Source organism: Tasmannia lanceolata, unplaced genomic scaffold (assembly GCF_043159265.1).
Source record: "Tasmannia lanceolata isolate RefF3 unplaced genomic scaffold, GAP_Taslan_0.1 ptg000018l, whole genome shotgun sequence".
NCBI lineage: Eukaryota > Viridiplantae > Streptophyta > Magnoliopsida > Canellales > Winteraceae > Tasmannia > Tasmannia lanceolata.
Window position 1 is genome coordinate 69225962 of NW_027518695.1, and position 18074 is coordinate 69244035.

An 18074-nucleotide genomic window follows, 5' to 3' on the forward strand; every position below is an offset into this window, starting at 1 on the left:
ACAATATTTGCAAGCCATTGAGGGTACTCAACTACTTCGATGAATTTCACTTCGAGTAGTTTCTTAACCTCATCATGAACTTTCAACTCCCATTCTGTTTTAAGTTTCCAGAGTTTTTGCTTCTTCGGCTTGATGCCCGGGATTAAAGGTAATTTGTGTTGGACAATGTCCTCACTCAATCCTGGCATGTCATCGTAAGACCAAGCAAAAACCTCCTTAAACTCTTTTAGCAAGGTAATTAATTCTTCACGCTCCTCAGGAGATAAAATTTTGCCAATTCGTATTTCCCGAATTAAGGTTTCATCACCTATATTTACGGTTTCAATTTCCTCTTCAAGTGGTTTAGCGCGGCGACTCTCCTCTTGTTGAATCATATGCTTGATTTCAAGGGGAGTTTCATCGGCTTCCTCATTAAAGGGGGAGTCTTGATTGTTATTATTAGTTACTTGATCAAGTTCAGAAGCAGAATCAGCAGAAGAGACAAGTACAGGAATATAAGCAAAAGAGTCTTTTATTTCATCAGAATTAATGATTACATCAGATGACTCGCCCACATCAGGCGTTACAGACTCTGAAACAGAATGAAAAAATAAGTCGACATCAGTATCGACACAACCAGAAATATACACAGACGAAGAATCAATGAATACATCCTCAGACTTGGACTCGACACCATCAAGGACAGACTCGTCACCCACTCCAGAGGTAGACCCGACCTCTACAGTACCTGCATCAAAAGAAAAGTTAGAAATGACAGACTCTGGGACGGACTCAGAAACTGATACAAATTTTGAAACAACTGACTCTTTTGAAGAGACTGGAGTATACTGAAGGACTACTTGGGGTATAACCTGTGAGGTCCAGTTATCCAGAGGTCCCTCGGCTGGGGTGATATAGTCCTCTGGGTCAACAAAGGGTGTGTCTCTCCCAATCATAGCAATGACTGGTGCCTCGGTCTGAAACAAAGAATTCAGGAATTCTGGCTCAAAGTTCTCAACCCAGTCTGAGTCTGATTTCTCTGTTATTATTGTCTCTGTAATCTGCTTACTGTAAAAATCTGCTGGCAGCTCATCTGCGAAGAAGATCTCAAGACCAGGCAGCTTTACCCCGCTCTCATTATACCATGGCTCTGAAAAACCGTAATAAGGGCAATCAGCTCCTTCTTTCCGGAATCTGCCATTCATGATCATACTGAAGGGTCCCATTGGAAACTCTAAGCCTCTGCGGCGACATTCTGCCCATTTTAACATGTAGGCTCTCATTTCTTGTACCTCCTTGCGAGTCGGCTTGTATCCCAACCCAAACAACCCGTCAGATGCTTTCAACTCGGGCCGCTCAGTCGGACCCTGCATATTCTTTCCCAAACCTGCCCCTGGGAGATATCCAAATCGGCGCATCATCTTGACTACCCGAGTATTGGTGCTAGAGAGAAACATAATTTCTTCACTCATAGCCTCTTTCATGGTGATAGCCGAAACCTCCACTGAAAATCCTGTCAGACTGATATCTCTTGTGTTTTCAGTAACAAGCTCTTGAGATATTTGTCCAACTTCTGGCTCGGGATCTCCTTTGACAGTGATCACCCGATTGTTTCGAATGAATTTCAGTTTTTGATGAAGTGTGGAAGGGATAACTCCCACCTTGTGCAGCCAAGGTCGACCAAGCAAGAGGCAAAAAGAAGTCTTGATATCCAACACCTGAAATTCAATGTCAAAGGTTTCTCCTCCAATGACAATCTCAGTAGCCAAGGTTCCAATAACGTCCCTTCGAGTACCATCATATGCTAGTATACCTTGCTCAGACGGTATGAAGTCTTCAGGCCCAAACCCCAGAGTAGTGGCAGTACTCAAAGGACATACATTCAGAGCCGACCCATTGTCTACTAACACCTCTGATACTTTCTTTCTGTTGCACAATATGGTGATTTTGAGAGGACGAGTATGGTCCTTTCCCTCTGACGGTAAATCCTCATCTGAGAAAGACAAGGCTTTTGAAGCTTTGGTCATGGCTACCAGACCGACCAACTCATCTGGAGTGATCTCAACTGATACCTGGGACGAGTTCAATTCACGAAGTACAACCTGTCTATGCTCCGGCGATGCCATCAGTAAGCCCCAGATAGAAACATTAGCTTGTGTCTTCTTGAGTTGATTCAACAAATTGTCTTCTTCTTCCTCAAGCCTCTGTTTCTGTTTCTGATTGTCAACCCCTCTTGCAACCTCAGCTGGATTATCAACTCTGAGTTCAGCTGGCTTAAATACTCGTCCACCTCGTGTGACGTGGCGGAGTTCATCACATTGATCGTTCAGGAGCAACAAATCTTCATCTTCTATCCTAAGGATGTAAGGGGTTTTTATCTCTTCTTCCTCATCATCACTCACCCTTAAGACATATAGAGATTCAGAATCTTTCTCCTCATCTTCACACTGGAAAATATATGACTGGTTTGATGGCCCAGCCACATCAGGGTCGTTCCAGGATAAAACATATGGCCTTTCGGATTCTGCCCACTGATCTTCTTCTTCAAATTTCCAGACATAGGGTTCTTCGGATTCCACAGCACATATGAAGGAAGCCGCATCAATGACAGACTCCTCGGCGCAAATGACATTGACCGAGGATGGAGGCGGCATTGCATGTGTAGGAAGGGGGTTTCTAGTTACATTTGGTAACTCGATTGACAGTTCCTTCCTATCAATCATGTTTTGAATTTGGTGTTTCAAAGCTAAACACCTGTCAGTAATATGGCCCGTGTTGCGGTGATAATCACAGAACTGATCCTCTCTCCAGGATCTCGGCAACGGGTTGGGAGGAGGCTTAATATCAGGTAGCTTGATCTTTCTGTCCTTCAACAGCTTCTTCAAAGCTACGGACAAAGAATATGGAAGGGGATCAAAATGACGAGGAGGCTTCTGCTCCATCGGCGGCCTTCTCACTTCAGTGACTACCCTGGGTGGGGGCCTGACATAATTGACATTATGTACTTCCTTTGGCGCCATCACAGGTCGCTTCCCTTCTCTGACATCAGACGAAATTCTTGATTTCAGGCCTTTAGCCAATGCATCTTCTATCTGGGTCCCAGTTTTAATGAGATGGTTAAAAACGAGGAAATACTGGATAGCCATATGGTGATAATATTGTGGTGACAGATTTTTCACCACAATCTTGATTTGATCCTCATCTGACAGACGATGAGTCATTTGCGCGGCTTTCCTTCTCCACCTGCGGATGAAGGAAGTAAAAGTTTCATTATGGCCCTGTTTCAAAGCCTTCAAATCTCTCTTAGTCACGTCGATTCCCTCCTCCATGGAGAACTGCTCGACGAACCTATTTGCAATATTCTCTAGAGTTCTGATCTCTTCAGACTTTAAGCTTAAAAACCACTTTTTAGCCACTCCGACCAAAGATCGGGGAAATAAGAGAGCAACCTGCTCCGGAGATAGACCATGCTGCTGTAAAAGCGGAAGAACCGACATTAGATGGCTTCGAGGACACCCGGTCCCATCGTACTTATCCATGTCCGGAACTTTGAATCTAGGAGGCAATGTGACTCCTGGATACAACATAAAATCGGCCATGTTCAACTTCTTCGGGCCTTGAAATTTTATGTTTTCCACCTCTCGGGCCAACATATCCATTCTGTCCGCTATCGCTTTGCCCTCATTGGCTCTATCTATATTGGGATGGCAATTCTCTTCTGCATACTGCTCATCATCGAGATCGTCTTCGACATTTAAAACTGCAGGCCGGGCCATTGCAGGAGGGGGAGGAGGTAAAACAGAAGGGTGCTGAGCCACATGCTCTTTAGAGGTAGATTCTCTATCATTTTTCAGACGGGCTATCTCCTCATTCATGTTATTCATTTGCTGGAGCATAACCTTCATCATCTCACTCATCTCAGCTATAGCGTTTGCAGATTCAGCCATCTGTTCAGGAGCAAATTGAACGGGCGAAGGGATTTCCTGGAGATTGGAGAAAGGTAATGCAGGGGAGGTAAAAGAAATTGGTGAGGAAGAAAAACGACTCAGCCTGGAATCAGCGGACTGACGGGACCAGGTTGATTTTGAAACGAGGATTTTCTTAGGAGCAATGGCTGCTCAATCAAGAATCCTGATATGGAAATATAAACACTAGATTAAAATTTTGATAATCGAGATAAACTATTTTGATCAAATAATGACAAAAGAGGCAAAACCACACTTTCATTAATAAAATTCAAATTGTGATTACAACGGATGAAAAATATTAATCTCTAATCACAACTGGATAACAGACTGACAAAAATGAGAAATGCAAAAATCAGAATAACAAAACATGATACGGATCTTCAAGGCTCTTCAATTCGAGCTCTTTTGCTTGCGGGCTTTTTCGATATTTCTCCACGTCGGAATTTGCGAGATAAACCTAACCTCCTTTCTATATTTTTGTTTCCCCAAGCAGCCACAATGGATCGGACGAGATCAGGAGTGAGATCTTCACAAAGAGGAGGGACTATGATTCCGGGAGGACACGGAATTCCCGTAATCTGGTGGAGAATTCGCATGGGTGCATAAAAGGAAGATTTCTCGGTACCCATGAGGTAAACAAATGAATGCGGATAAGTGCTGGTAAAAACATGGAAACATGAATGACTTACCCAGCGAAACTGACTCTCCTCTACATGTTGCAACCAATTGTGCCATTCATCGATGGACTGAGGTTGATGGGCTATTGGTTTCCAGGTATGGAAATTCTTCAGGGTATATGGATTTTGGTTTTGTCGCTGAAGAATTTGAAGTTTTTCACCAAGCTAGACATACAACAACTTGACACATCCATTGAAATTGTCCTTGATCTCTTGGGAAGCAATAAGATCTAGTCCCAAGAAGGTCACTGCTAACATGGTAGGGATAGGATTCCTCCCCTCATTGATCTGATCTACCACTCTTAATAGTATCAAAGATGCAACATGGGAATTTCTGCGAAGAACATGACGTGCGAAGACCATAAAAATCAAAGCATTACGTCGGCAATCCTGAAAACGAGAGTTAGTAGGATCGACGTTTTTCGAAAAAAGTTTAATAAGGTCTTGAATTTTTACGCACGTATCCGTTAAACATGGCAGAGCATCCACAGTCTCATTTTTGAACAGTTTACAAAACAGACCATGAGGAGATTCTATCCTTGAAGGTTTGATCCAGAGTCCCTCAGATGGGAGCTCTAGCATGGTACACCAATCTTCAAATATGGGACAAAGTTCAAAACGGCCAAATCGGAAGACATGAAGAACAGGATCCCAAAGTCTAGCAGCTGCTTGGAGAAACTTCCAATTTATATCCCGACTGTTCAAATAGGTGAACGAATTGATGAAATGATCAGCCATATTTCTCTGCGATTGTTCACGCGGAAGAGCTTTAATGGTATCGGCTATCCAGTTGTCCAACAAAAGGTTTGCCATGATCAGACCTGACACAAAGATAGGACGGGATAATGAGGAAATGAAGATAACTTCGAATAAACAAAGAATAAAAATAAACTTAACGATCAAGCACAAGAAGGATATTATTGATGACATCGAATGTTCCACTACTGATGAAAGATGATCAGAGACTCAGAAACGAGACCACGGTCACAAAATGACAAAAGTAGATCATAGACCGGATCTAAATCTGGAAGATGGATGTCAAAACTGAACGATCAAAGAGATCAATAATAGACTATGGCCATAAAGACAGCAGACAAACTGTCGACCATATCTAAAGACAAAAGAAGAAAACAATCTGAATAATATATGACACAACCAAAGAATGGATAAATGAAGTTTCAATCTAAGGGATAAAAACAAGTGAATTTTATCATCATCGAGTCAAGGAATAAACCGTAGCTATGAGGGTGACAAGTAGAAGCCACTAGCTAGGTTTAGATCTGAGAGATGCATAGACACGACTGATTGATTTAATGCCAGAAATCTCTACTAGAAAGTAGGTTCTGATCTTACAATCAAGAGATATATGGACATAATCTCAAAGAAAAGACCAACAGAGAGGCCACGACCATGAGAGGGGCAAGTAAAAGCCACTGGTCGGGTCTAGATCTGAAAAACAGACTGATACAACTGATTAGATTAGACAAGGAAACCTCACTAAAAAGTAAGCCCTCAATCTGATAATCAATATATACATATATACATATATATCCTAACCAGGGGCACCAGCCATAAATATAATCCCACAGAGTCAAGACACTTGACTCAAGACAGACATGTGAGTGTACTAGGACTGCGTTGTAGCCATATACGGTGAGCTACAATAATCAATGAATAGGACAAGGCTCCTAAATCTAGGCTCCAACATGTATAAGCAACACATGTTCGTCCTTATATGAATGCAATATATATATATAAGCACATGCAGATCCTAATTGGGTTCCACTAAGTTAGCAAATATATTCATATACATAATATATGTAAAATGAAAGTAGAGCTCCGGACTCAATATATCGGGTACTATGCTTATGATCCATACTTAAAATGTATAACACAAGTACGCCTAGTGTTATACATAGTATGCTTCATTGCTCATCGGCTGCTGTAAACACAAGTACGCCTAGTGTTTACGACTGCAGCACCGGCGCATAGCTTGGTAATAGATACAACAACACCATCTGGATAGTGATATCCCATGAGGCACGCATTATATCTATCCCGTGGAGCCAATAATAATAAAAATCAATAAAAGAAAATAAAGAACAAAATGATGTATGCTGTGCAGTGTGTGAATCCCTTGTTTTAAACACCTATTTGGTGCCCCTGGATTCTAAGCGATTGAATTCTCATTTATAATGACTTTCGCCTAAAATTCTTCAAAGTTAATAAAAAAAATGGCATTTTAACAGAGTTAGGCAATATCTCGAAAGATTTCCCCAGCAGAGTCGCCAGCCTGTGGACCCCGATCCGAGAGAGAGGCGGTGAGGGACGTGCCCCCACGCGCTAACAGTCTCTATGGATCATCCACGTGAATGGAGAGCTCTACCAAGGAACTCTCGAAAGAAAAATGCCTCTCATAGCATGAGTGGCGATAAAAAGGTGAAATACCTCTCGATTCGGGGACTAGCCCAGATTCGAGGCGTACCTTAAACAAAGAAGAGTCGCCATCCAAGGAAAAAGGCAAACGGGCCCTGGATCCCATACTATGCTCTGTTGCAACGGATAACCAGAGATATAAAATAAGGTTCGTGCCTGGTTACGAATTCGGAAGGTCTAAAGAGCACCTCATCCGCCCAAGTGCAAACACCTGGTCTCTTATGCCATTTACTTAATAATTTTGAAGAGCTTTGAGCGAAAATCATATGAAATGGGAATGAATATCTCCGAGAAGACGTCTATCTAATCATGCATGTCTCGGAGATGAAATCAAAGGCACACAAGATAAAATAAAAGAAACATGTGTCACCTAAGCATAGCTAGGTTATAAGTGACATGCCTAATGGGTGTCTAAGTTCTGATGAACAAACACATGCATGACACACCAAAAAAGTATAAGGTCTGCGCAATAAAGTAAGAAAACACTGCAAAACATAGAAAATGACTCGATACCATACAACCCTAAAACTCTAATCTATACCTAAGCCCGAGTCTTTAGATGATCTGATGTTCATCCAAAGAAGCCTACGTATCCCCGCCTCCACGAGAATCAAGGCAACGTAGTTCTTCGCACCTATTCTAAGCTATGATGCCTAAGACATCTAGACCTCTATCCTAGACTCGATCTAAAAGACCAGACTAGTTCTTAAAGCTTCTTGTGTGATTATTTAAATTCTAATGGATTGTAGATTTGAGGACACCCTATATGCCCTAACTAAATGCAGGTTAGCTCTAAGCTAATGCAGGTGGTTCCTATAATCAATGTGTAACTAAGCTGTATATCCTAAGGAAAACAGTAGGATCTATCGCATCTTAGACCTAGTCATCAATTGGCGATGTGGATCGCCAACTGACCGGACGGAGGCGTAAAACTCCTAGCTAGGACTCACTCATAACTCTAACACAAACAAATAAAACACACAACAAACAAACAACGAACGAGGGAGCAACTCCCGACTCAAAAACTCTCTAACTAGGACAAACTCCTAACTCTAGAGGAAGATCCTTTCGAAAAAATAATATTTTGAAAGATTTTTTGTAATTTTGAAAGATTTAAAATGCTTATTTTTAAAGGTTTGGCTGGACCTGGGATGTGGATCCCAAGCTGCACTACGTACCCTGTTGAAAGGGATCAAGCCAACGTAGTTCGGAACAGATTTCCTAACTACTCCTAATGACTCAAGATTTTTGAGATTTTTGGTTTTTTAGATGTTTTTGTTGTTTTTAAGTATTTTTGACTCAAGGGGGACAAATCCTATCATCATAAGGGGAGGACAGACTCCTGATATCCCGCAAAGGTTGGACAGCATCCTATGCTTTGCGGGGGAAAAGAACAGAAACACAGCTCTGCAAGGGTTGGACAGCATCCTATACCTTGCAAGAGTGGATAAAAACATGATACGATGAGAGGTAGAATAGAATCCTAACCCCTATGATGATAGAATTTGATTCCTGAACAAGAGGATTGACTCTCTAGACTAAGGACGGATTCCTGCGCTAGTGGACTAATCAAACTAAGATAAAGCTCAACAAGTAATAAGGAAAGACCTTGTGCATATTTGGCAAAGGTAAAACACCCAGCCGGGCCGGACAGCTACCTAGCCCTAGGGTGCAACAAATGTGCAACCCAATACCCATAAGGGTAAGGGGTATGATGCCAAGCCGAGTAGGATGTTCTCCCAAAACCAAATGATGCACAAAGAGGAGGATGCTAATAGAATGAGACTGGGCAAGTCTCTTAGACATATAGGTAGGATAGAGAAAAATGTGAACAAGGAAAAAGAGACCTTGTGCATATTTGGCAAAGGTAAAACACCCAGCCGGGCCGGACAGCTACCTAGCCCTAGGGTGCAACAAATGTGCAACCCAATACCCATAAGGGTCGGGGTATGATGCCAAGCCGAGTAAGGTGTTCTCCCAAAACCAAAAGACGCACAAAGAGGAGGTCTAGCAAGAAAATGAGACTGGATAAGTCTTTTAGACACAGAGGTAAGATAAAGAAAAATGCTAACAAGGAAAAAGAGACCTTGTGCATATTTGGCAAAGGTAAAACACCCAGCCGGGCCGGACAGCTACCTAGCCCTAGGGTGCAACAAATGTGCAACCCAATACCCATAAGGGTCGGGGTATGATGCCAAGCCGAGTAAGGTGTTCTCCCAAAACCAAAAGACGCACAAAGAGGAGGTTTAGAAAGATAAATGAGATTGGGTGAGACTCCTAAACAAAAAGATGAGCTCCAAGAGAGGTGCTGATGAGACATGGCATGTCTCCTAAGGATAGACTCACTAATGAGACAAAGCTTGTCTCTAAAGGATACAACTTTCTCTGTCTGAGACATAGCCTGTCTCCCTGAGAGGGCTCTAGAGAACTCTTTCATTGCCCTTGCAATGAATGGATTTCTAATTTCTAGGGGATACACACCATAAAGACTTGGACAAGTCTTTAAATAAATGAGAGGAGTGCTACTTGGACTAAGCGAGTCCCCTAAGGATGGGCTTAGGCTAGCGCCTTCATCGCCCTTGCAACGAGAGGGAATTCTAATATCAAAGAATTTTAACAGAAATCTATAAGACTGTGTTAGTCTATCAAAAAGAGAAGAAAAGGCTACCAGATAATCGCAAATTTTATTCTAAGAATAAATCAAGTGCTAAGCAAAGAAGAATATACAATCTAATAGCAATCATAAAATGATAAATAACATTAATTAGTCCAGACCAGCCGCTGGATAGCCTAATAAAGTAAAAACAATATCAAAACACTTCAAAACCAACCACAAACCCCAATACGGGGACTCCAATGAAATCAGATGATGCCAAAGTAATCATCTGATATCATATACACATGATAATATTTCTAATCCCGCCTTGAGATCAGACCGTACTCATGTCGATGATATCGAATAGAGTAGTCATCTGATCTCCTTCTTCCTATTAACAATTCATTTAAATAATAAGGAATGAGTATAATAAGCTTTGAGATAATCTCACCTGAACAATCCATTTATTCTTCGAACCCTAACTCAAAGCTTAGTATGAAAGAGAAGTATTAAATTTCCAACAGATTATAGAAACACATTAAATGATATTTTCAATTTGTACAAATTTTAATACATAACAGGTTAGGACAATAAGCTAGACCCTTCCACTACCTGTCAAACCTAAAAATTCAGGTTAGGACAATAAGTTAGACCTGACCTGTGATGGGTTGACAATACTCAATATATATATATATATATATATATATATATATTTTAATATATATGAGCCATCACAGATTCTCAATACAGGGAACAAGACATCTATGGAATTTTCAAATGACAAAACATCATCCATCAAGAAAAGGTGCGAGAGCAAGCAACAGGAACAACTTGGGAAATAAATTGGACAACAAAGAAAACTCAGGTACTAGTAATGATTTTTAATTGATTGACATGCAAGGAAAAGAAATGCTAAATGGACATAGCCTAATTTAGGTAACTTCATTCAACCTTCTTGCCTCATGAAATTGTCTTTATCAGACTATTTAGGCTTCTCAAGAGAAATTTCTACAAATCAGACAGTATAAGCTGGAAAGGAAGAGTTGGCCCTATGCAAGTATCAACAGCCCATGATTAACTTCTTCTTTACAACATTTTGATAACGATACTACCAGCTTTACCCATTTGACTTAATGTTGATTAGGTAAATGAAATTGCTTACATGCGAATCAACCATTAAAACAAATGATTACAAGAAAACATGATAATATCATATCAAAACACTGTAGTGAAAATATTAATCCACTATGATCATCCAAGGGAGATGATATTAACATCACTTTGTTCTAATACACCTAAAAAAAACAACTTATTCTCCCTATTAGGCCTGAATATACCTTGTTTGAATCCCAAATATTTTATGAGATCACATAGGGACAAGGTAGCTAAATTTTGAAATTGCCAAATAAGAGTATGAGTTTATCCACTGAATTTCAACCATTAATTAAAGGAATGCACAGCAATGAACATAACATATGGCAGTTTCCATGAATACTCATTCATTCTCTAACTTGTTTCAGGACAGAGTACTTGGTGATTTGAATAAGTTAAAGTTTATAAGCAAGCAACACTATTAGATAGAATTCAAGGATTTTTTAAACTTTCAGATCCATGGATTAACTTTTAGAAAATAGCGATTGTAATTAAATTTCCCTAGAATTCAACTTGTAATTCCAATACTCTATTAACAAAATCATAGGTAACAACTTAGAATTTAAGAAAATGCACGTTTCTTCTTAGGATGCCTAGGAATTCCTCACCATTTCAATCATAATAATTCAAACCTTCAATATGAATTAAGAGAAATAGGAGAAGATTACCTGAACTTTTAATGACGATTCCAAATTCTGAAGAAATTCCTTCTACTTCTTCTTCTTCTTCTTCTTTAAAAATCAAGATTAGACTCAAACCCTAACAAATCAACCTCCTTCCTTTCACAGAAATTCTGAAAACCCTTTCCCACTCTCTAAATTGTAATCAAGAGATCTTCCCAGGTCTCTCCCTTTTTTTTCCGATGCTCTCTCTATCTTATTAAGCTCTCTGCTCCTTTTCTTTGCTCTCAGATCCAAGATCTATGATCTGAGATCTCTCTCTGGAGCTGCTGAAAATTAGAAAATAAAGATTGGAGAAAAAGAAAGAGAACAAGATGATGGAGGTGATGTGAAGCTATGAGATGATCGAAGCTTAGATCATGATTTAATGGAGGAGGGTTTGAGGATATTTTAAGAACAGAAGGCCTTGGATCTTAGGGTTAGAAGTTTTGAATCTAAGGTTTTCGAAAGAGCTAAAGCTTGCAGATAAGTTAAAGAAGAAAACAAGGAAGAGATGTAAATCGGAAAAGGTTAGCCGGAATTCGGGATTTCACCGGAGGAGGTGGATTTGCCGGAATGTGGATCATAAAGACCGGATCTAAGCTTTACCATAGGGGAAAATGAAACGGCTGGAATGAAGATGGAGAAAAGAAAGAAGATCTGACAGAAAATGGCCGGAATCCGGTGAAGATCTGGCTAGAGAAGACGATCGAAAAAAGAAAAAAAAATGGTTAGGGAAAAACGAGATCTGAAGGATCTATAATCTGTGATCTGGTAGGGAAGATAATGGAGGTGTTGACAATGACCGGCCGGAGAGTGAAATCCCACCGGAGAAGATGGAACTTTACCGGAAAAATAAATAAATTTGGAAGATGATCTCAAAGATCTGCTTCTGTCTCTCGTCTGCCTCTCTCTCTGTTTCAGAGATCTCTTCTGTAACTGGAAAATGACCAGAAGCCGGCCGGTACTGCCGGATCTCAAGTAAACGATCGGAAGGGATGAGGGATTCAAAATCTAAATTTAAATTCAAAACACAGAGAAACCGGAGGAGAAGAAAAGGACCGAAGAAGATGACCGGAGTTTTGCAGACAATTGATCGGAAAATACTACCGGAGAAGAAGAATACGCATGAAAAGGGGTTTTGATATCTCAGATCTGGTTCTCTCTCTCGTCTGCGAATTTTTTTTTTTTTAAAAGCTGGTGAATTTCCATTTTTATAGAAAATTTGGGAAATGATATTGGCACTACCACTAATAAGCGCACAAATGTGCGACCCTGACCGGATGATTCACCCCCTTACAGCTTGATAACTGCACTAACTCCGCTTGTCTTTTTCGAATTTTTTTCGTCGGATCTTTCTGGAATTTTGCAGGGATTTTTCTGGGGTCTTAAGGCTTCTAAATATGTGTTCATGGGCATTTGAAGCATTAGGTTGACCTAGATTTTCATTAAAAAGTAAGGATTTTGGGATAAAAATCAAAACCTAGTGGGCCACCCCTTGATTGCACTACATATACTCTCTCAACCCGTTTGCTGGACAAACGCGCTCGGCTCTTCCTGAAACTTTGCAGGGGCTTAGCTGGGACCCTAAGCTAGCTTGGGGAGAAATTTGGGATCCTATCTCACTGATTTGATGAGGTTTTGCTTAAACATGAAGGGATTAGGGCACGGTCAAAATGAGGTGTCTACAATACCCTGGGTTGGGTTCAGGTTTCATGGGTTTCGGGTCGAGCCGGGTTTAGCATTCAAAAGCCCGCATGAATCTTGGGTCGAGCCGGGTTTGAAGGGGCCCGGCCCGACCCGACCCGAGTTACATAAGTTATAGTATGTACATTTTTTTCTATTGTTAGTTAAAAGTTAAAAGTGAAAACCCACGCACCCACTGTTACTGTATGTGAGTGTAATTTCTGCTTCTATGAGTTGAGTTGATTCAAGTGTCTGATTCAGCATTGTTTGATTGTAATTACAACATTGTTTGATTACAGCATTGTTTGATTCAAGTGTAATGTGAGTGTAATTACATCATTGTTTGATTCAAGTGTAATGTGAGTGTAATTTCTGCTTCTATGAGTTGAGTTGCCTTGCCAAACAAGAATTTTCCTTAAAAAATTGCGTCAACGTGAAAAAACCCGACCCGACCCAAACCGACCCGAGATTTATCATGGGTAGGGCCGGGTTTGGGAATCGTGGGTTTTCCGAAAAAAAACCCGACCCGGCCCGACCCGAGATATTTCTCGGGTAGGGTTGGGTTCTCCAAAACCCGACCCGCCCGACCCGAGTTGCAGCCCTAATTATCATCTTCCGTGCAAAACCCCATATGTGGATTATATGTTGGACAATCAAATATTTGTAGTAGGTAAAAGGCATAAATAATTCTCGCTAACATAGTTTTGAAGAGGGGTCACAGCTACGTAAGTTTTACAATGTATAGTTGCATGATCTGCTTAAACTTTCCAACAAGCATGAGCAGATTATGTAACACATATGTTATTCAGCCCCGCAGATTTCATGTTCCACCATTAAACCTCCAAGAACAATCCAGGAACACAAATTTTGATAGATCTACTCAACTAGAGATGAAAGAAACTAACAGGAAGATACCGATCTATAGATTGTAGCAGAAATGAAATTGAAATGTAATATCTGATCTCAAATTCAGATGAGGTGACGCAAGAATCCTTGAACAGAAAACGCAGCAGAACCGATCCGGATCAATTCTAAATCTTGCATTCAAAAAGAAAATGTAGGATATATGGAAGATCTGAAAAGATCCGTTTTGTTTCGGCCTATGACTTATGGGAGGGATGTAAGGAAATCTGCTTCAGTGTTGAGAGCCAGCCCTCTATTGTGCAAGAGTGGCAGCCCCCGCCTCAAGGGTTGCTGAAATTAAACTTTGATGGTTCTAGTTCTGGAAATCCTAGTCCGGCCGGCATAGCTCGCATTCTCAGGGATTCAAGGGGCGAAGTCATTTGGGCTTTTTTTGGGCCTATCTGGATAGCAGATGCCAGTGAGGTCGAGGTTCGTGCCGTCCACCAGGGGATTACCCGCCTGGAGAAGGATTGCTTGGACCGTGTGATTGAGGAGGGTGATTCCCTCATTAGGTGGCTCAGAGGATCCTTGTTTCCACCTTGGAGATTTGCTCAGTTCTTCGATGAAATCTTCGATAAAATTGTTGATTCATCTATCATCTTCATGCACATCAAAAGATCAGCCAATGGTATTGCGGATCATTTAGCTAGGGAAGGCGTAGAGAAGTAGAGTTTGGAGCTGATTTTCTGCCTCCTTGATTCAGGGTTCTATACTTACGTTTTTCTTTTCTTCTTCTTCGTCTCTGAGTTCTCTTCGGGTTGACTCCCTCTATCATCCCTCTATCTAGGCCTACAATTCCATTTCAATTCCAAGGGATACAACAAGGAAGAAGAGCCTACAACTCTCTCTACAAGACTCCAAACCAAAACTTAAATCTACAATCTCAAAAATCCATCAACTAAAAGAAAATAATATGAGCTAATATGAGCTGGGCTTTATATAGACAGCACTTACAAACTAAATTCTAACCACCTAACTACCAAAGGTAAAATGACTATTAAGGACTACTACTATCATTCAAAAAAGAAGAAGAAGAAGAAGAAGAAGAGAGCACTACTAAGTTTTAATGAATAACAGTACATTAGTACAACGACTAAACCAGTGCAGTTAATGACTAAGCCGGTGTGCTAGGTGACGCACTGCATTGGTTAGTAATGTGATGCTTATCTGGCAAAAAGTGAGAATCAATCCCCATGTGTAGGGGTTTCTTACAAAAAGATAAGGTTAAGAGGCATTCCCTACATCTCTTTCGTTGTAAAGAAAATGGGAAGGAAGGTTAATGCACTAAGGCACTTATCCAATTTGTTAGTGGTCTAAGAAGGCTTGTTCCTACATGGGTCTGCAAGGTGAGGATGATAGGGCTGCTCAAGGCAAATTGATTGGAGCACTAGGTTATATACTAAGGCATGAGAGGAAAGCATTATATCAAACAATGTAGAAACATAGCATGATATTCATTATGTGTATGATATTCATACTAGCAGGTGGCTTGTCTCTGCGTGTCAAAAGATATCACCGGTTTAAACATAAGCATGTCGGTCATAGTAAAAGGGGTTCTAGGGTTAAAGAAAAAAGTCCGGGAACATTTCTAAATCCTGCCATCAGAAGCAAATTTACGGACCTGTTAGAGGATCTATGGAAAGAGGCGTCTTGCTTGGCGCCTGGGATTGAACATCAGAACCCTAAGAAGTCTTTGAGATCGCCACCAAGGGATGACTTTCCTCAGAATTTTCTGAAGTATAAATCGAGAAAGAGGGATGATGATAAGTCCCTAATGAGGGGAGACTTATATGCCAACAGTTGGAAGGAGGATTGCAGGTCAAAGGAGATGATGGAAATTAATATAGCAACGCAAAAAGCGGGTAGAGTTGAAGATCTGGCTGAAGAACCATTATCTCAAGAAAGAGACCATATTTGGGCACTTTGTTTGAAGAAAAAGAGGCGGTCGCATGGAACATCTCGGAAGATATTGACCATCGGGATGTTGAGATAAAGAAGTCAGAGAAGAAATCACACCAGGGTGATAGAAAGATGGTTAAGAAGATATTGCGCAGGGGTGAAATAAAGGCAGCTAAGAAGAAGTCGCACAAGAGTAGATTGGAAGTTCGGGACTTCGGGGCTCACTGTAAACGAGGTTTTAAATTTCGACCGAAATCCAAAATTTCGGACCGGGTTTCGTTCAAGACCGAAACCGAAAATGGGTAAAGCCGAAACGTTACAAAATTCCCCCCAAATTTTGGGTCGGGGATTTCGCCCAAAATTTTTTACGGGATAAAATATTACGTAATTGATTTTGTCAGATTTCACCGAAATTTCGGAAATTCCGGTGAGGACCGAAACGCATTTCGAAACCTAAATTTAAAACCTTGACTGTAAATCATGGACCGCTAATGGGGTAAAAGGGTGGAAATGAAGATAGTATTATGGACTATAAGAGGTTTGGGATCGGATAAAAAGAAGCGAGCGGTGAAAGATCTGATCCGTTGCAGACAATTAGATCTGATTGCAATTATTGAATTGAAAATCATTGGGGTGACGGATGATCTAATTAATAAATTATGGGGAAGAAAGAATTGAACGTGGGTGGTAAAAGAGGGGGTGATTATTGTAATCTGGAAGAGTCATCAACGGCAGGTTGAGGAGGTGAGCATCAATTGTTTGTCTGTATCAATAGTATTTACATCAACCATTTGGACGGAAAGAGGGATAATAATGATTGTTTATGGGCCGGTGAAAGCAAATGAAGGAAATGCATTATGGTTTGAGTATTAGAGATCAGGGAACAATGGCAGGGTCTGTGGATAGTGGGTGGGGATTTTAACACTATCAGACTTCCTATGGAGAAGAATAATTCGGGAAGAATGGAAGGAATAGAACGATTCGGACCAAACCACAACCGAAATGAAAGGCACCGCCGGCAGGGTGGTTGAAGCTTAATTTTGATGGGAGCTCGAAATGCAACCCTGGGAAGGTAGGGATAGGAGGGCTGATAAGGGACGATTAAGAAGCTATGCGGTTGGCAAATGAGGCGGTGGATAACATGGCAAATGCTGGTGTCTTCAGGGATGAAATATTGGTTGTATCCTCTTTGTAACTTTTTCATGCTTTGGGTTTCTGGGTCTTTGATCCACTCCTTGTAAATTTGTAATTGGGAAGGGACAACTTTTTCCGTCCTACTTATTTGAAGATTAATAAATTGTCAATTTTCAAAAAAAAAAAAAAAGAATTTAGAATTTCTTCCAAGAGTTGCTAAGTAGTTAAAAAATATCATAGGACAGGCATAATCCCATAGTATAATACATGTCATCAAGAAAAATAGCCAAATAACAATTCGAAAGAAGAAAAATTAACATCAATGGATGACTGTTGAAGTTAAGAGTAATAGTTCAAGAAGAGAATGCAAGGCATCTTTCAATAAAAAAAAAGAAAGAGAAATGCAACGCTGAAACAAAGAAACATTAAAGCAAGAACAAAAGGAGGAGAGGGGAAAGTCTTCGTGTGGTAGGCGAAACCCTACCCACTATATCTATTATAAATAAAGAGGAATGGGGTTTTACTGTGCAGATGTGCAGTGTCATTTCTTCATAGGGTTAAGATCATAGTTAGGGTGGCTAGGGTTTCATTTTGTTGAATAAGCTTCTCCAAATCATGTAAGGTATGATGGGGACGACAGAAGGAGAGGCAATTTCATTAAAGACCTCTTCTTTGGGTAGCCTCATGAGGCAACGGCTCTCTGACATGTGCTTCGAAAATTGAAAATGAAAGGCGCATTTCTTACACAGACAAGGATTACAACGATGAGCACCACAGAGTGTTTAAGCTGCTTCCACTTTCTGTCAATTTATCCTTTTGCAGTTTAGTTTCCTAGGTTTACAACAGTTTTTCTTCCAGTAATGTGACCCCAGGAAAAAACTGCACTTTAAAGTCTTCTTACGGAGAGAAAGTATCCCTTCACTTATTGCAGTTTTTAGCTTCTTTGCATCTTCCCATGGAAAAAAGAGTTTCACTTTCAACTGAG

General features: G+C 40.6%; 1 long non-coding RNA gene across 1 annotated transcript in view; it reads right to left on the bottom strand.

The window, feature by feature from the left end:
• LOC143850769 (uncharacterized) overlaps positions 1–16254 on the bottom strand; it is a 46798-nt gene extending 30544 nt beyond the window's left edge. Inside the window, exon 1 of the long non-coding RNA XR_013236048.1 lies at positions 15678–16254. This is a non-coding gene — a long non-coding RNA (uncharacterized LOC143850769). The remainder of the gene's footprint in view (positions 1–15677) is intronic.
• Between the last annotated feature and the right edge of the window lie 1820 nt (positions 16255–18074).